At 46.3% G+C, this 18443-nt stretch overlaps 1 protein-coding gene and 1 pseudogene across 4 annotated transcripts in view; both read right to left on the reverse strand.

The window, feature by feature from the left end:
- Positions 1-18443, reverse strand: part of FNDC3B (fibronectin type III domain containing 3B) — a 289830-nt gene that overhangs the window by 261005 nt on the left and 10382 nt on the right. The gene's annotated exons all lie outside the window — the stretch shown is intronic.
- On the reverse strand, positions 8-500 carry LOC311590657 (NADH dehydrogenase [ubiquinone] iron-sulfur protein 6, mitochondrial-like; annotated as a pseudogene). Its single transcript has one exon. The product of its transcript is annotated as an NADH dehydrogenase [ubiquinone] iron-sulfur protein 6, mitochondrial-like (transcript).

Here is an 18443-nt window from a genome sequence, read left to right on the forward strand (position 1 = left end):
TTTCCCATGGCGGCAGCATCCTTTATTCATAACAAGGGACACCATCCACAGAGCAGTGATCTCACACCAAAACACCAATGTGGAGATGCTCCACGGACGTCAGAGGACCAGGACACAGCCCACACTAGTGATGGTGCTGCTTGAATTGCAGGCCACAGTAGCCACATGTCCCTGTTTTTGTTTCTTTGTCCAAGTTTATGTACACCTTGGGGTGGCCCAGGGCACCACCCCCGCCATCACAGGATATGATCCGATGGTCCACCTTATTCACTGGCTGTTCTGCTATCAAATCAATGGCAAAGTTCTCATTCACCTCTTTCTGACGATCTACAAACCGAATCCTCCTGTAGTCTTTTTCATCATAAACCCGGCCGGTGTGGGTGACCTTTTCCCCGGACGGCGACACTCGCACCCCGAAACCCCGTGCAGCCCTGGGGAGAGCCAGCAGCCGGCGGAAGGTCAGCGCCACCGCCATCTTGCCCCAAATATACTTTTTCTTGTTAGCTGTCTATTTTATATATACATTTGTCACATACATATGCATGTGTTTCTGTGTGCACATATAGCTCCATGGAGCATTTCCTGTCTGTTTTATATATATGTACATCACATACATGTGCATATGTGTCTCTGTGTGTGCATGTAGGTGCAGGAAGCATTTCCTTAAATCCTACAAATACCTACTTCAGTGAAAAGTGTAGTAGAGCTTATGTTCAACTTACTAACTCTTTAAAGTGAGTGTAGTCTGAACAGACAACAGTGTGCACTTCAGGGACACCCTAGGGGATCCATGAAAACAGCTGGGACACGTCAGTACCGTAAATATCTAAGTCTGCAGAGCATTATGGTCCTGCGCAACAGTTGAAAACTTTATAAACCATATTTTTTTTTCAATAAAAATGACAAGTCTCAGAAGTCCTCACACTCAGTCTTCCTCAGCAATCCATCTACCAGCTGGGACAAGAGGGTGAACATGATGCCCACATGACCTTAAAGCCCAAAGGAGTGGACATTCTTTCATGTGACTTGGTTTGGGATTTTCATCTCACTCTTCACCAATTCCAAAGTAAACCACAGAGTAAATTAGCTAACCCAGTACACAAATAGTTAAGGGTCTTGCTTTGATATCGTAATTCCTGCATTCATTCAGAATGTGCCCTTTTTGCTCAAAAAACAAACAAGAAAAAAACAAACAAACAAACAAAAAACTCGGGTTGAGGTGGCAGACCCAGTTTGGCACTAGAACATCTGACAGTTACAGCTATGTGGCCTCCCTCCTGGGTTTTTAACTGCTGTCCCACTTATAAAGATGTCAATATACTCTATTGACAGTCAGGAAAGTGTCAGCAGGCTGAAACATTTCCACCTATGTCAAACAAAGTAGAAGCTATGTGCCTACACAGTTTCAGTTACAGATTAGCAATTTCAAGACATTGTGTCCTAGAAAGAAAAGGAGTGGGGACTTAAAACTGTTTTGTTGCTCAATGTCCCCTTCTGTGTTTTACGGGAAGGGCACGCTCTCTCAGACTGGTTTTTCTTACCTGTTAACTGGGACAACAATAACTACTTTGTTTACTTCAGAGAGTCGCCATGAGAACACAACACGTAATATACAGGAAACTGTGTTGTAAACAGTGTCACTGCGGCATCAGGCATCAATGCGCAAGCTCCTTTAGTGGCCTCTCTGGAAATGGTTTGAGGCCAGTCTCTTATTTCCATTCAAAAAGAAGAAAATAGCCTGTGTGGACATTGTCAGCAGATGCCAGGACTCTTCATGGAGACAATGACATAAAAGCCACTTGGCCAATACATCGCTAATGTCCCTTGAGAAATCAGCCTGCAGAGTTGGGCCTTACAAGAGCTGGGAGGCAGGACACAACCATGAGGCCGAGGCATCCAACAGTGATTCGCACAATCCACTGATGGAGCAAGGTGCTCGTTCTAGTCACACGGAAGACAGCAAACATTTCCCAAGATTCTTTCTATCAAACTAAACTAAGCAAACACCCAAGAGCCTCTGAGTGGATCACATGATGTTCGATGCAGGGGCCCATGTGGTACAAGGAGACCATCGACCCCCTCAGGCTATCCTCTGACCTCCATGGGCACTGGTTTTGGCATGGGTACACCCCACACTCTCGCTCGCGCGCGCGCGCGCGCACACACACACACACACACACACACACACAATCAATAAGGAAAAATATGGCTTAAAAAAAGATCTTAAACAAGGGCTAGAAATACAGTTAGGTGGCAGACATTTGCCCAGCAGGTATGCAGCTCGTAGGTTCATTCTCTTAGTTCCCCGACAACAATTAAAAAGGATACTCAAAACTGTCTCCTGCAATGATGGGAACAGGACCATCTCCTGCAGTGCACTGCGCTCACTTCCCCTCCCTCTCCCCCACATCCTCTGGCCAAGGCAGAATGGACACATCTCACGGGGCAGTGACCCGGTCAAAGAAGCCGGCAGTAACGTGCTATAGCAACAGTCCAAGGAGCTGACCCAAACCACCACATTTAACAAGGAAATGTGCAACAGAACAGGTTCACAGAGGAAGAGACCGTGCGGTGTCCCATCTCACACCGTCAGGAGCCCACCTCCACTCTGTAAACAACTAGTGCTGGCCTCAGGCAAGGTAGCCCAGAGCTTGGGTTTCTCTACTCACCAGGTGGAGGTGACGAGGACAAGCGCCTGGTGAAGCTGTGACCGTTCCACACAGAGCACTTAGAACCTGGTAGGTCCTAAAAAGCACCCCCAGCCGCGCTGTTACTAAGGTCCCCCACAAAACACTCTTATGCTTGTATAAACTACTACTCTGCAAACAAAACTTTTACAGTAGGTTCTGGTCCAAACACTTGGTCAGCAGTTCTAAAGAAAACACATTAATTCAAGATAGCGTCTCAGGACATGAGGCTGATAGTCAGGGAGCTGGCTTTGTGTCTGTCTCTTGTTTTGTTTTCCCCTTTCTTCTCTGTGTTCAGCATTACATCCTACAACAAATGGCCATGGTCCTGGGAATATAAAAGGAACCCTACATTCCCTCTGAAGGAGCCCAGCATCAAGACACTAGTGGGAGCTAAGACACCTTCTAACAAATGACAACCACCTGAAGGACAAAAGAGGAGGCCCTGAAAATGCTATGGGGGCTGTTACATCTTGGGTTTGAAACCCATTCAAAGGCTTTGTCTCTGGTCTGTGGTGCTACTGGCAAGTGACAGATCACCCAAGCCAACAGGGGCCTGTGAAGATGGGGTCACTGGGCTCCTCCCACAAACATCCCTTTCCTTTCTAGTCCAGGATGGGATGTGCACCTTTGCTACTCTGACCTGCTGCGATCCCAGAAACAATAAAGCCACTGCTACTGACATGCCACAGGCCCAGAAGAAACCACAGAGCCCCCAGAACGTGGTAACACCTCTGATCTGGAAGCCAAATAAATCTCTCCCGCTTTAAATTTCTTTCCTATAAGTACTGTCACAATGAGGCAGAAAGCTAAGAGGAGGGGCACAGGGTGACTTCCATCATATGGTCCTGGAAGCGAGGACTTGAACACAGAAACTAAGGCAACAGCCCTGCGACCAAAGAGGAAGAGCTGAGCAGACATCCTGGACAGCACTGTAGGCGGCAAGCTGTCTGTGATCAGGAAGGCCACAAAAAGGTAGCAAGATGCCCTAATTACTGTGTTTGGGGGGGAGGGGGGACAAGAATCCTGGACCACCAATTCCAGGAATTCTATTCAAAACAAACAGAACAGGAAAAGGGAGAGAGCTACTCACAGCAGTAAGGGAGTAAAGGGTCCCCCCTCCAGACTCTAATGGGCCTATCAGTAACTTTGTTTCAAGGATGATGATGTCACATTCTATGAACGCAAGAAAGAACAAAAAGTATACCAAAAATCACACCACAGACTTTGTCTCCAAGGATACACTGTCCTTGAAACTACACCTCTGACTCACAGTAGTAGTTTGTCTTTTTTTCTAAATACATTTTTAAAAATTTAAGGAAACGTTCCTTTCGCTTTAGTCTTTTTATAATGTTTCATTCATAATTACAATACAGTAACAAGAAAGAAAACAGCCTGACTCTGGTGCCATTATGGAGACAAACTGATTAGACTGACAAACTCACCTCTACTGTCTTTTCTCATTCTCATCAAAAAGGGACTGGGGAGGGGGGGGGCAGGGGAGGAGGGGATACTTTCAAAAAGTATACAGGGCAGCTCCTCCTACAGTTTAGAACTTAGACCCAGAAGAATTCAAGAACTAATTCTGAGGCCAGGTATTGGGCACAAAGCTGCCAGAACGGGACACAAATGGTGCAAGGTGTGACAAGTGAAGCAGAGCACTAATGGCTCCAGGCTAGCTATGAAGGAGTAGTGAGCTTAGGACGGGTGCCCACCTAGGAAAGTGCTCTGTCCAGAGCAGAAACCCAAGGAAGAGGAAAGGGGAGCTGGTTCAAATCCCAAGAGCCCAGAGGATCTTGTGTCTGTTACGTGGCAACCACAACATAGCTCGGGACACTTTTCAGTAACGGCGTGTCACGCTTCAAAGCAGCACCCCCACCCCGGACCTTTGCAATCTCTTCAAGGAAATAGTCAAACGGCTGTTTAAAAAAAAAAAAAGTTATCTAAGTATCTATCAAAATCTCAAGCACGATAAACACTGTTGTCTGAAGTATGCAATATACCATCCCCTCCCCCATCAGCCGCTGTTTCTTCGAAAACACTAAACGGTGTTAATGGTTTTCAACCTCCCCAGGTTACTCAATAACCGCAGAAGTGGCTGAAAGCTGCTGGAGCAACAGATCAGTCTGGAACTTAATTGGGGTCTTGTGACCAAGCTTTACTTAAAAGGCTCGACTCGGGAGAGCCTCGTGTTTCATGAACCTGTGGCAGCCCACCTGAATGAACGGAACCTTCCACGGTTTCACCAAGGCTGAATGAGGGCAGGTGCAGGGAGGTCCCCAGGCCTTAGCCCAGGTAGATGCTATGCCCTGAGTCTCACCGTTCCCATCCGCAAAGTAAGAATCACAATGCTCCCCCTCTAGGGCTAATGAGAAGGACTGTAGCTGGGCGGTGGTGGCGCACGCCTTTACACCCAGCACTCAGGAGGCAGAGGCAGGTGGATCTCTGAGTTCGAGGCCAGCCTGGTCTACAGTGAGTTTCAACATGGCCAGGGCAACACAGAGAACTGGTTTTTCAGTTTCAAAAACCAAAAAAAGAAAAAAAAAAGAAAAAGAGGAGGGGAAGGAGGAAGAGGAGGAGAGGGAGATAAAACAAAGAGTTAGATGCACTTTTTAATTTTTAGGCTAGTGTTTTGTTACAGTATTTTTTTAAGGATATATTTATTTTATGTATAAGTGCTCTATCTGCAAGTACACCTGTATGCCAAAAGAGGGCATCAGATCCCAGTACAGATGGTTGTAAGCTACCATGTAGGCGCTGGGAATTGAACTCAGGACCTCTGGAAGAGCAAACAGTGCTCTTAACCACTGAGCCATCTCAGTGTTATAGTATTTTCATACTTCAATGTGATTAAAGGAAGTTCTTGTGCCTAGAACAGCAAATAGTGGTGACCACTGCATAGTGAGTGCCCTGACCCCTTGCACTGTTCATCTCCCAAGACTACAGCAAAACTTCATCGTTGCCATAGTGACCACAGAATCCTTCGGAAACAAGAGAGATGAAGTACAGAAAAACTACCTAATAACCAGGGGGAGCTAAGAGTCCGCCTATCAGAGCAGCACCAGCAACCGCAATGAAGCTTCCTACACCTCTACTAGAGCAGCGAGCAGCAGTGGTCTAGCTCCAAATTCCAAATCTTGGAGCATTGTAAATATGCAACCACTAAAGACAGAGAATGCATATTAGCCATACACCACACTGCCACCCCACTTTCACCAAGAATGAAGGTATCTGGACTGTTAGATTCCCGAAGCCCACAGCCACAGTTTGCCCTCTGGTGGGGGGGGGGTGTCTTGTGCAGCAGGAGAGAGCAGGAAGGCAGTGGTGTTTTCATATAAACACGACCAGCCCAGGTCCAGCGCTGCAATACACTTTTTGACTTTAGTCTTTTCTGACCATCTGGAGCTACTCCAGGCACAGTGCCAAAACTTCATAATTCCTTTGCAAAGTAAATGACAGGTCAGTAACTGCCACGTCTCCAGCAGCAGCCAACGAGAGCGCCTCATATCCTCTGTGCTCCCTGGAGCTTCATACATGTAGTAAAAACAACGTGCTTCCAGCCAGACCTGTGAGCAGTGCAGCCACAGTGATACTTCGAACAAAGACGACATTTTGTGTGTGTTTATTACACCACTGCATAGACAGAAGTAGGACATTTGTGAGTTTTACTGAAAAGGGCCACCTCTGAACTACACTGGTACCCTGTGGGGACCAAGCATCACAGTCAGGCGGGTCACAGGACACACCAGGCAACAGTGGTGACCTTTGGGGTTGATGGTAACCTGTATGTACATTGGCAGGAACTTCTTTCTAAACCCAGAGGTCAACAACATCCCTTTCTTCACCAGGGTAGCAAATGATCAGCCATCATGTGCCAGGCACAGGAACCAAGATGAATCAAACAACAGTGCTCATGACCTCAGCGCATAGACGTAAGTCTGCAACATCCAGCCAGTGTCATGGTCTATGCCAGTGACAGGCACCTGAACGGCCCAGAGTTTCAACTTGATAATCAACACTAGGAGGTACCTCAGGAGGTGCTTGCCCCTGAACATGATGCTGGGTCACAACGTGCATTAAAAATATTACATAGAGAGCCGGGCGTGGTGGCGCACGCCTTTAATCCCAGCACTCGGGAGGCAGAGGCAGGCGGATCGCTGTGAGTTCGAGGCCAGCCTGGTCTACAAAGCGAGTCCAGGACAGCCAAGGCTACACAGAGAGACCCTGTCTCGAAAAAAAAAAAATATATTACATAGAAAATCAACTCTGCCAAAATTACCGGGTTGTGGTAAAATCACCAGATTCTGCCTAGAATCACCAGGGACGAATGAAAATGGAGCTTTCAAGGAGAAAAGTAGCTGACAGCTGGGGTACAGGAGGCAGGCATGGACACAGGTGGGGACAGGGGAAGCTACTTGTCAGCCTTAGAAAAGGAAAGTGGCTGATGTGTCAACAGCCTTCAAGAGGACTTGGGCAAGGACAGTGTAGAGCTGACCCCTTCAGGACCAGGCTGCCAGGAACCAGCATCAGGCCATCTTCACCCCCACAGGAGTCACACCCCACTTCTCAGTATCCCTACCCAGGTGGGGACCATGCTGACGAGGTCACACTCTAGCACACATCCCGGTGCCATGGATCACGCTCACGGGGAACTGAAAGGTTAACGCTGCAGAAGCAGCAGAGGTCTCCCTGGCTCTCTGCCCTGCCTTCGGTACGATTGTGCAACTTGTACAAATAGAACCATTTCCTGTCCGCTGCACAAAGCAGCTAATGGACTGGCACAATCTGGGGGATGACTTAACGGAAGAACTCAGCCCGGGGGTGTCTTGCTGCACTCCGCTTTAAACAGGAACAAAGGGAAAGGACAGCTCTGGTCACCAGTGTCTGGCCAAACAGCGCTCTGCCCCTCTTTCTGTTGTCTTCCCACACAGACTGCAAATGGCAAAGCCAAAAGAAAACAGACATGAAGCATCAGCCGTCCTTCAACATTCATTAGTAACAATATACATTATAAGCAATGTACAGCCGGGCGTGGCAGAGCTCGTCTTAAATCCCAGCACTCGAAAGGCAGAAGCAGGCAGATCTCTGTGAGTTTGAGGCCAACCTGGTCTACAAAGTGAGTCCAGGATAGCCAAGGCTACAGAGAGAAACCCTGTCTCAAAAAAACCAAAAAAGTTATATACAGGATTGGCAGGCCTGGCTCAGCAGGTAAAGGCACTTGGCTGTACAGACCTGATGACCCAAGTTCAATCCCCAGACCCCCACATGGTGGGAGGACAGAACCAGCTCCCCGGCTGCCACATGAACGAACATTATGTATATGAGCACCCACACCTAATACCCACACAATAATAATACAATTTTTTATTTTTAATGTAATACACAAACCAGGTCATTTTGGATGGAAAAAGTGAAACTTGACCTAGCTGTAGCTTGGTGGTAGCTTAGCTGGTAGAGTGCTTGCCCAGCATGCATGAAGGCCTGGGGTTGGAAACCTGTAGCCCATAAGACATGTACATGCCTATACACCTAGCGTTTGGGAGGCTGAAACAGGAGGATGAGAAATCCAAAGTCATCCTCTGCTACACAGTGAGTTCAAGGCCAGCCTGGACTACATAAGGCCTTGGCTCTAAAAACACCTGATACAACTTAGCTTTACAAGTTCAGGGGCATCCAGTCCCCACATGGTATAAATCTAATTCTAAAGGACAGGAAGAAAAGGAAGAAGGGGGCAGGAAGAGGGAACACAGCCTGGGCTCCCTCCAGCAAGCAAAGCCCTTCGGAGTTAGCTAGGTGGAGGGCGATTTATTATCTGCAAACACAATAAACTTTGCCTGAACATACAATTCTTTCTATTTGTACACACATTCAAGGAGCAGAGTTGCCCTCTTTAGTTGAAATTCTCTTCTAGTTCCAAGAATACAGAACTAGAACACCGCTTTCAAGTGAACTCTAACAGAAGTGTCCTACCGGTTCAAACGGCGGCCCTATGTCAAAACAACAGATGTGTAGTCCGTTGGTTATTAAGTCTCTCATTCAATAAGCACTGACGGGGCATTCATTGTTTGCCAGACACTATGTATACAGGCACAAGAAACACACTACGTGCCTTCAATGAATTCATCTTCTCAGGGGAAGCTATTAAGAAGGAGGAAGCAGAAGTCTGTTCCATCCCCGACACGGCCTTGTCACACTCAAGAACCTGAGCAGACAACAGACACCCTGGACATCAGGTCAGGCCATGTGACTCATCTGCTCCTGTCATCTTCCTCCTCTTTCAAAGAGCAAATGGAGTGCATGGTGTGGACCACAGTTAAAGCTGTTCTCCCCACTGCGGGGGAAATCAGCTTTATAAAGGGTACAGAGGAAAACCTAAAAAATGAGTTCAGGAGTATCCAGCATCCAGGCAGACAGGGGCTTACGGAAGATTTGGGGTGGGACTGGCTGACAAAAGGCTTCACCACTGCCCTAGCACCAGCACCCCAAAAAGCAAAGGGACTGACTCCCAGAAGACAATGCCCCTGGCCTGAATGGAAATCCCATCTGGAACTGGAGAGATAGCTCAGCAGCGAAGAGCACAGACTGCTCCTGCAGAAGACCCATGCCTGGGTCCCAGCAGCTCAATCGGGAGGCTCACAACGGCAGTAACTCCAGTTCCAAGTGACCTCTCCCCCTCTTCTGGCTGCCACAGGCACCTGGACTCTCACAACTTAAAAAACAAAAACAAACCAACAAAACCCTTTTCTAAAAGTCTCCATCTGTCAGTCATACCTTTTGGGGGGCCTACCATAAGACTGAGTCATAAGTATTTCAAGAAAGAAAATTCAAGAAATATCAGTTGGTCTCACTGTCCACTGTGGGTATCTTTCATGATGGTAATAATTCTACAGAAATGAGGCATTTACTAAGAAGGAGACACTGGTCATTTAGAACAAAGACCTCTTACTCTCTCTAGCAAGTGACCACCTGGCTAAATTGCCATTCCTAGAAAAACAAAATATAAACTCCCTAAACGCTAAAGATCACAGGATGGCTAATTGGTTTGAAACACTCCTAAATGAAGGTTCTTAATAGTCAAATACATCAAAAGGACAGGAATATTTGCTAAATAGCTTTGACTGACTGGACGATAAACATCCTTCTGTGTAAGCATTACGTCTGAATCCTGGAAAAAAAAAAAACATAAGACGGCATTATGCTCAGGGTTAAGCAAGTTTATACAAGTTATCAAGTAAAACGTGTTCAATGATTGCTTTTCCATGGCAAAACGATTTGCATTATAGACTAAGAAAAAATAAACAACCCCACCTAAGCTGTATCTGTAATTTCTTGCCACACCAAAGTACATTAGATACAATCAAATACATGCATCACTCTACCCTGTCCAGAGTTAATCCATACATCCACTATTAAGCAAAAATACTCCACCAAGTAAGTTTTCAAATCCAAAATTCTACTCCCAAATCTTTGGCTAGCAAGAGAAAAAATGCTAAAGCCTTTGTAACTCTCTTGCTATGTAGAAATCTCAACGTCTCCATGTCATGGGCTGTAATTAGTCAAGAGTTCTGAGAACTGATGGCCGAGATACCAAAGTGGTCTGTGGGCCTGTGGTCCCTGGTATGGGAAAGTCACAAAGGAAGCCTGAGCATCTTATAAATGAAATGTAAAATGTGGAGGTGGATAGAGAAGCCCTTCCTCTGCCATCACATCAGGTGCTATCATCCAACGCAGACGGCCATGATGCTGGGCAGGCATTTGACTTCTTGTATGCACTTGTACTAAATGAGGCAAATAAGCATGGAAAACACGGGCAGCCGTGACACCTGTAACAGCATTAATTAACTCGAACAACTTGTCAAAGGTACAGGGGCCAACAGTGTACGCAGCCTTGTACCCAACGCTTTATTAGCTAAGACAAATGGAAGAAAACTGCAGACCAAACAAACCACCCTCAGTCCACGCTGGAAGGTCCTTGCTTTCCAATGTACCACCTCAGAAAGCAACATAAAGCTCTGGGTGAACGGATGCCCTGAGCTACAGTGCTAGCACAAGGTTTTCTGCAGTGTGAACTCCAGAGCCATCTCCTGTTGACAGCAGCAGCTGCGCGTTCTAGTGGGTTTCCTCATGATTTTAGTCATGAGTCCTTGTGGCCCAAGAGCTTCCTCTGGTGAGGTTATTTCATAGATACCAAGTGTCCCAGGATGAATTAGACAACTGTGAAGCCATAATAAAACGGCTCAATAAATTAAAGAATCTATCAAAATAGCAATAAGGAATCTCTTGGCTTATAAGTAAAGCCAAGATTTAAAAAACAGTTATCAAACTAAAAGAAAAAAAAAATCTTCTTAAACACAGCACATATAATCAGTGGATACAGATCCCAAGTCACCCATGAGACTAACCCTCAAGGCAGCATGGCGGCCACATGTGACAATAGGTGCTATCTTTTTTCTTGTTACTGAAACCACAAAGGAACAGCTTGCCCTAATGAATATGCAGATTGTCTGCAACATCAATGTTGTGCACTCGCACACGACTGTGAAAGGGTCTGTGAAAGGGTCTCATGTAACCCAGGCTGACCTCAGCCTCAGTCCGCAGCCTGAGGATGGCCTTGAACTCTTAAGCCCTCGGCTGAGAAATCAGATGTGTCCTACCATGGCCGTTCAATGTAGTGTGGAGATGCAAGCCAGGGTCTCATGCATGCGCCCCAAGCACCCTACCAGCTGAGCCACTTCCCCCACCAGGAGGGCGGCTTTAAATCTGCAAAGTGATCTCTGAGAAGTAGGGTGCCAACTATAAGAGTAACCTGGAGCCAAGAGGCGACTTGCAAATAAGATTGGGGGGGTGGGGGGGGGAGAAAAGGCAAGAAAAAAAAAATAAGAAAAGCCAGCCAGCCAGCAAATTGGGTCATTTCTGACACACATCGGGAAAGGCTGTCTACACACCTACCTTGCACATAAACCTGTTCATGATTTCCATGTGGGAGAGGGCCTAATGTCCCAATAATTAAAAGGAAAAACTTTCAATTTTTAAAATGACTCCTCTTTCTCTAACAGTGAGTCTCTGTAGTATGCTGTTGAGTTGGGTTCCCCCCCCCCCCCCACTTTTTCTTCTTCCTCCTTGCAAGTCAGAAAATTAAATTTTCTTCATTTCCAGCCAGGGGCCACTCAAACAGATGTAATGGGTGTAGACAGCACTTCCTGCCTACTGTAAGAAAATAATGGGATTGCCATTATTAACATGGCCTCGGGCTTGCACTGAGGTGGGGCTCGGGAGAAACTGACCTTTCATTTTCATCAGTTTGCCTGAACGACTTTCTGGCTTTAAAAGGAAAAGGGGATGTTATTTTTTCCCCAGCAGGAAAGGCTAACGCTAGCTTGCTCACCCTCCTGAAGCAAGGCAGGCTCCAGCCCCTCCCAGGCTTCCCAGTTCTGGGTGTTTCTGTCTATGGAAGACCCTGCCGGAAACAGCTAGCTGGGACAGAGTGCCATTTTCATCTTTTACTTTTGTGAAGCCAAGTTTCTCATTTCCAAGAGGACAGTGAGGATTAGGCGCCTCGCACACCTGAAGCTACTCTAGGTTAGTCACAAGCACACACTGTGTCTATCATCATCATCATCATCATCGTGAGTGTGTGTGTGCACGTTCCCATGCGTGTGACAGTGCACATGTGTCGGTCAGATGACAACCAGCTAGATTCAGCTCTCTTGTACATCTGGTGATAAACGGAGGTTGCCAGGCCTGCACTGAGACTACCTTTAACCTGCTGAGCCATCTTGCAGTCCCTCTGGGTCACTTTAATAAAAAGGACATCCATACACAAGTAGCCAGAAACAACAAAACCAAAAAAAAAAAAGGTGGCGAAGTTACTTCCATGTCTTCGCTGTTTCTTGCCAAGGTATTCTGATGCTAGAGAGAGAGAGAGACAGAGACAGACACAGAGAGAATCTGAGGTGTTAACTCAGAGATGAAAGGCCGATTCTGGGATTCCCCACAGTTTCACCCACTCAAGTCAAAGCTGGATCTGTCTTTAAAAATGAAAAGACATCCACAAAAAGGCAGGAAGGCAGGAGAGAGGGCTTTTCTCTCAAATGTCCTTTGATCCTGGATTGGGAAGAAGAGGAAGCTGACCGGCCATATATATCTACTTAAAAAGGAACAACCTCTCTACATAGCAGCAGGAGAAAGAAAGATGCTAGAAACCAAGCCATCCTCAGCAACCCGTGGCCATCAGCAATGCCCTCCCAATGTACCCCACCCCATGCCCAGAGCATCATATGTGCTCTGTGTCAGGAGTGAGTGCAGCTCCTTGAACAGGGCCACTGGGGGGGGGGGGGGGAGTCAGAGTTCAGAGGCAGGCTGATCACAGACTAAACTGCATAAGTAACTATCACCCCATATTGAAATGCACCTCACCAATCTCTGAGGGCCCAGAAGACAGCAATGAAATAATAAGATGGCAGCCATCACTTTCTGAGCAGGTGACAGTCTGAAGGCATCCTCCTGACAGATGAGACACATACAGGCTGGACAAAACAGGACCTCAAGCCCAAATCCTCCAGGGCAAACTCAAGCTCAGCCAGACCACAAATCGTATAGGTTGGGGCTTCTCTTCTTACCAAAGCATGAATTCCAAACTAAGTGAGTAATTTCACATGGCCCCCAAGTATGAAAACTATGTGATAATCAGCCATTATTTATGCACTAGGGCTCAAGAATGCCAAAGAAATGGTTTCCTTAAATCTAACAGAGCCTAGAATTTAACTTTCTAGAAAATCATTCTGTATTTTCCTTAATGAAAAAAAAAAAATATATATATATATATATATATTAGCTGTGATTTCTTGAAAAATGCTATAAAAGATACTTCTCGGCTAGAAATAAAAAGTACTGAAGACATAACAAAAACCTCCATCAGTTTCATTGTTTCATTTTGTTTTAAGGAAGGGAGGGGGGAGTTCTTCCTCAGTCTTCTAAGAACTTGTCACAGGAGGGCAGGACTGTCACTCTACCAAACTGACCCATGACTCAGGGGATGGAAAGATTAGTCATCCCACAGGAAATGCAATAGGAACAAACTCACTCACCTTGCTCAAGTGCCTGCCCACCCACCAGTCCTTGCCACCAGTCCTCTGGAATAGTAGGCAGGGCTCTTAACTGCTGAGCCGTCTATCCAGCCCTTAAGTAAGCTCTTAAGAAGCATCAAGTAATTTAAAAGAATTAGCTGGTAATACATAAATAGAAAGCACCACTGCTTCCATGTTAACCTTGAATCTAAAAAGCAAGTGAAAAAAAATTAGAATAGTTGCATTCTAAGATCTCTCAAATGTCCACAGGTACCACTAGAATCTAAGGACAAAAAATGGATAACAGAACAGGTTAAAATCATGTCCAAAAATCTAATAAACCTGTAAGTAACTGCCAGGGCTGCTGCTGGTTGTTGGTGCATCCTTCATGCCATAAGGAAGATAAGTTATGAAATGTTGTGGGGATTTTAAAATACTGTTAAATATAGTCTGAAATAAAACTTTGTACATTTCTTCCACCATCATCACAGACCAGCCCTTACCAAAAAAATAAAAATAAATAAAATAAAAGATTTCTAAGAATGAATTTACTTCCTAAAAGAATAATAAATTCCTCAGATATAAGTGTAGAGGGCAGAGTGCTGTGGTATAGACCTGTAATCGCCACACTTCAAGACTCAAGACAATCACCAGAACTTGAAGCCAGCCTGGTCTACACAGTGAGTTGAAGGGCTACACAGCCAGCCTTGGTTCAAAACAAGGGGTGGGGAGTTGGGAGGAGAGTCAGAAAAAAATCCTGGTGACCCTTATCCAAAATTAATTAACTAAATCTCCACTTTAGTGATGGTGGTAAAGTGTTTGAGAATCAAGTCCAAGTGATTAAACACACAAACAAATAGAACTGGAGAGAAGGCTCAGTGGGGAAGAGTGCTTTCCACGCAAGCCTGAGGCCTTGAGTTCAAATCCCCAGACCCACTTAAAAAGCTGGCACCACCGCATGCTCCTGTTACCACAGCACAGTGTGAAGTGAGACAGGAGGACTGTTGGGGCTGTGGCTGCCAAGCTAGTTCTGGGTTCAGGGAGGGACCCCCGCTGTCTCAAGAGAACAGGGCAGTGACAGAATAGGCTCTGGCTTCCACACCTGAACACACATGTGTGCGCACATTCACAAAGGAAACATTCAACCCCTAAAGTTAACATGTATTTCTTGTCTTTGTATCTTTCAGGTAAAATGCTTTTTACAAATTTAACACTCTTACACATAACTTATCTTCCTGATGGCATGAAAGATGCACCAACAACCAGCAGCCCTGGCAGCTAGGACGAGGGCCCTCTGAGGAGGGGACACGAAGGCAACATGGCTTTAGGGACTACTTCTGTGGGGAGCTGCCTGTCTCAACCATACTCAGCCAAACAGGAAGGTGATCTGAACCACTCACACCAGTCCAAGGAGTCAGCACGGATGTCCTTTTGAGCCATGACCACATTACTGTGAAGGGCACAAAAATGCCCTTGTGCAGTGGTGGTCATTAGGACATCTTTACATGTTCTCTTTGTCCACACAAACTTTACCAGGATGGAAACCTGTGAGGCCTCTCTTCAGACACTGTCCTTAACTCACCTTGAAGGACCTCACTTTCTAAAGACAGAATAGAAAGCTAAGTGACTTCTAACAAGGAAGCTCTTATGGGTGCCAGCTAGCCAGGGTTAGCCTCGGCTGGCCAGAAAGGCGCAGGCTCCAGGCTCCTCCGAATCTTGAGGTCATTTTTAATTAACTGCAGAAGCCTCTCTCCAGCAATAAGGAGCCCTGTATGTCTCAGACCTGTGGCTGCTTTGGTACAACTGACCCTAGCACACAGCTCGCTGTGAAAACAGAGACAGGCCAGTCATCGGAATGTGTTTGCTTTTCCAGGTGCAAATTAGAGGGAGAACGTCTCACTCCACAAAGCAGTTTAATGCAAAGACACAGAGATGAACTTCCTCAGTGAAGCATCTCTCTGGGGTAGCATGCAACATGTCTGTATTCTGCGATGCTTCGCCATCGCCTAAGCATCAGCCTCACATCTTCCCCATGTGCCACATTCAGCGTCTTACACATTGCCTTCTGGAACTCACCCTAACTTAAGTCAGTATTACAGAAAACAATCCAGGAAAAAAAATTTCCCTCTTGGGATAGTTCCAGAATATTATTATTGTATAAAATAAAATAAAATTTAGACAAGTTAAGCACATGAGAGGCATTCAATTTCGCTTGACCTTAATATTCAGCTACCTGAGAATACAAGCATGCGTTATTCCAAGCCCATAATAACATGCAAGATACTGAATGTGAGGCCAAGCATTTACAATGATGCACTGGCACATCCTGATGATAGGCACAGAATGGCACATCATTTCCCCTTCATCGTTCTGTAAGCAGAGCGTGGCTGTTGTTCACACTCTTCCTCAACACGAGACCATGACCTTTCCTATCGCTTGGGAATTAAATCAGCTCTCCTCTTGAAAAGGAAGGTCACAAAGAGGACCGACCATGACATAAACACTCACATAGTGGCATTTTGCCAAGTAACTTTACACATATGGTAAAATTTATAACTATATACATAGAATATACAATGGGTAGCCATCCACGGTTGTAGTCAAAAGAAAATATACCCCACGTAGAGAATACACATGCAAACTCCTGCCACATCCATACAGGGTCACTATTTCCCAAAAGTCAGGAATATATGGAAAATGCCTTCTGGCTTTGTGTGTGTGTGTGTGTGTGTGTGTGTGTGTGTGTGTGTGTGTGTGAGAGAGAGGGGGGGGGTGAGAGGAGACAGGGTCTCTCTGTGTTAGCCTTGGCTGTCCTGGACTTTGTAGATCAGGCTGGCCTCGAACTCACAGCGATCCGCCTGCCTCTGCCTCCCGAGTGCTGGGCTTGCAGGCGTGCGCCACACACCTGGCTTCCACTGGCATTTTCATGTGTCAGTTCCAGCATCTCAGGCGTGTGATGTACCCACGGTGCTCAGGCTTCTCCTCCCATCACTTAAGAGACGACTTCCAATAGGACTATAAGCGCCTTGGATTCGCTCTCCTAGACAGAAATCCCGACACGCTGCTTACAAGCAGAGTGTTAAGGGTCCAACAGTGGAACTGCACATCTAGTTCCAACTTCTCCATGGCTCACCATGCATGTCAGAAAAGACATGTTCTTGCACACAAACAGGCTACCTGATTCAGGTAAGCACTAAGGAGGCGGCTTTCACCTTCAGAGATCTACAACTTTTATACCACTTCTTCTTTACTTGAAGCCAGTTAAAAGTGAGAAAATACACCTTTAAAAGGGGAAAGGGAGCTGGGAGTGTTGCGCTGGTAGAGCTTGCCTAGCACGCAGACACCCTGCAGAAACCCTGGGTTTGATCGCTAGCCCCACATAAAACGCGACGCCTGTGAATCCTGAAAGCAGGAGGAGCAGAAGGACAGGGGCATCCTGAGCTACACAGCGAGCTAGAGGCTAGCCTAGGCTACCTAGATGAAAGAAGAGTCTGCTGTACCAGAACACATCTTCAATTTTTCTCACACCAAATACAATTAACAAGTCCACAGTTTAATCGCGTTTAAGCATGCAATTTCATAGGGTAACGTACACTCACAGCGGCAACCATCATCACTACGCACTTTTAGTTTCCGCCATTCCAAACACAGACTCTCTGGATAGATCCATCCCACACTACCTCCCCCGGGACCCCTGCCACTTTGGCTCTCCAACCTTACTATTATTGGCACTTTGTACAAGTAGGAACTTATGTTCGTTTACATTAGATACTTAGGTTCGCTGGTTTGAATGAGAAACCTCTCCCCAGCTGTGGTGCAGTTTGGGAAGGTTGTAGAACATTTAGGTGGTGGACCTTTGCTAGAGGAAATGCGTCACTAGATGCGGGCTTTGAAGGTTTATGGCCTTGCCCACTTCCTGTTCCCTCCTCCCTCCTCCTCTCTTCACTGCTCTCCTTCCTCCCTCCTCCTCTCTTCACTGCTCTCCCTCCTCCCTCCTCCTCTCTTCACTGCTCTCCCTCCTCCCCCCTCCTCTCTTCACTGCTCTCCCTCCCCCCCACCCTCCTCTCTTCACTGCTCGCTCTCCTGCCTCCACTACTTTTGCTTTCTCCGTATGGATGAGAATGTGATCTGCCAGCTTCTCTCTCCAGCCTGTGGCTGCACCTTCCCCACCATGAAGGACTTTTATCCGTCTGGGCCCAGAAGCCAAAATACGCTCCTCATTCCCTGAGTTGCTGTCTTCAGGCACCTGCTCACAGCAGCGACTACACTATCCTCCTGTCTTTCAAAGTCCATCTATGTTATAGGTAGCATGTCGCCCCTTCTCCTGCCTGCATACTCACGGAAAACACCATACTTGTTTACTCGTTCATCTGGAGATGGACATGGATTATGTCAAGTTCTGGCCTGCTTTGAATAATGCTATCGTAACCCATGGCTTAAACATAGCTGAGGCCCCACTTTCTTCTGGGCCCAAAACTTCAGAATGAAGGTAATTCAGGTTGAATATCTTTACGAACTACCAAACTTTTCCACAGAAAATATAGCATTTTACAAGCCCAGTAGCAACACACAAGTGTTCTAATTCAATGTATTTTTAGGTATTTTCCAATTCAATAATGCAGACTGTTACTCTAAAGCAGAATTATTTTTCCTGGGATAAGAAAATAGAAAATAAACTGGGTGTGGTGCC

The sequence above is a fragment of the Acomys minous genome (assembly GCF_964271855.1).
Source record: "Acomys minous genome assembly, chromosome: 19".
In the NCBI taxonomy this organism is placed as follows: domain Eukaryota; kingdom Metazoa; phylum Chordata; class Mammalia; order Rodentia; family Muridae; genus Acomys; species Acomys minous.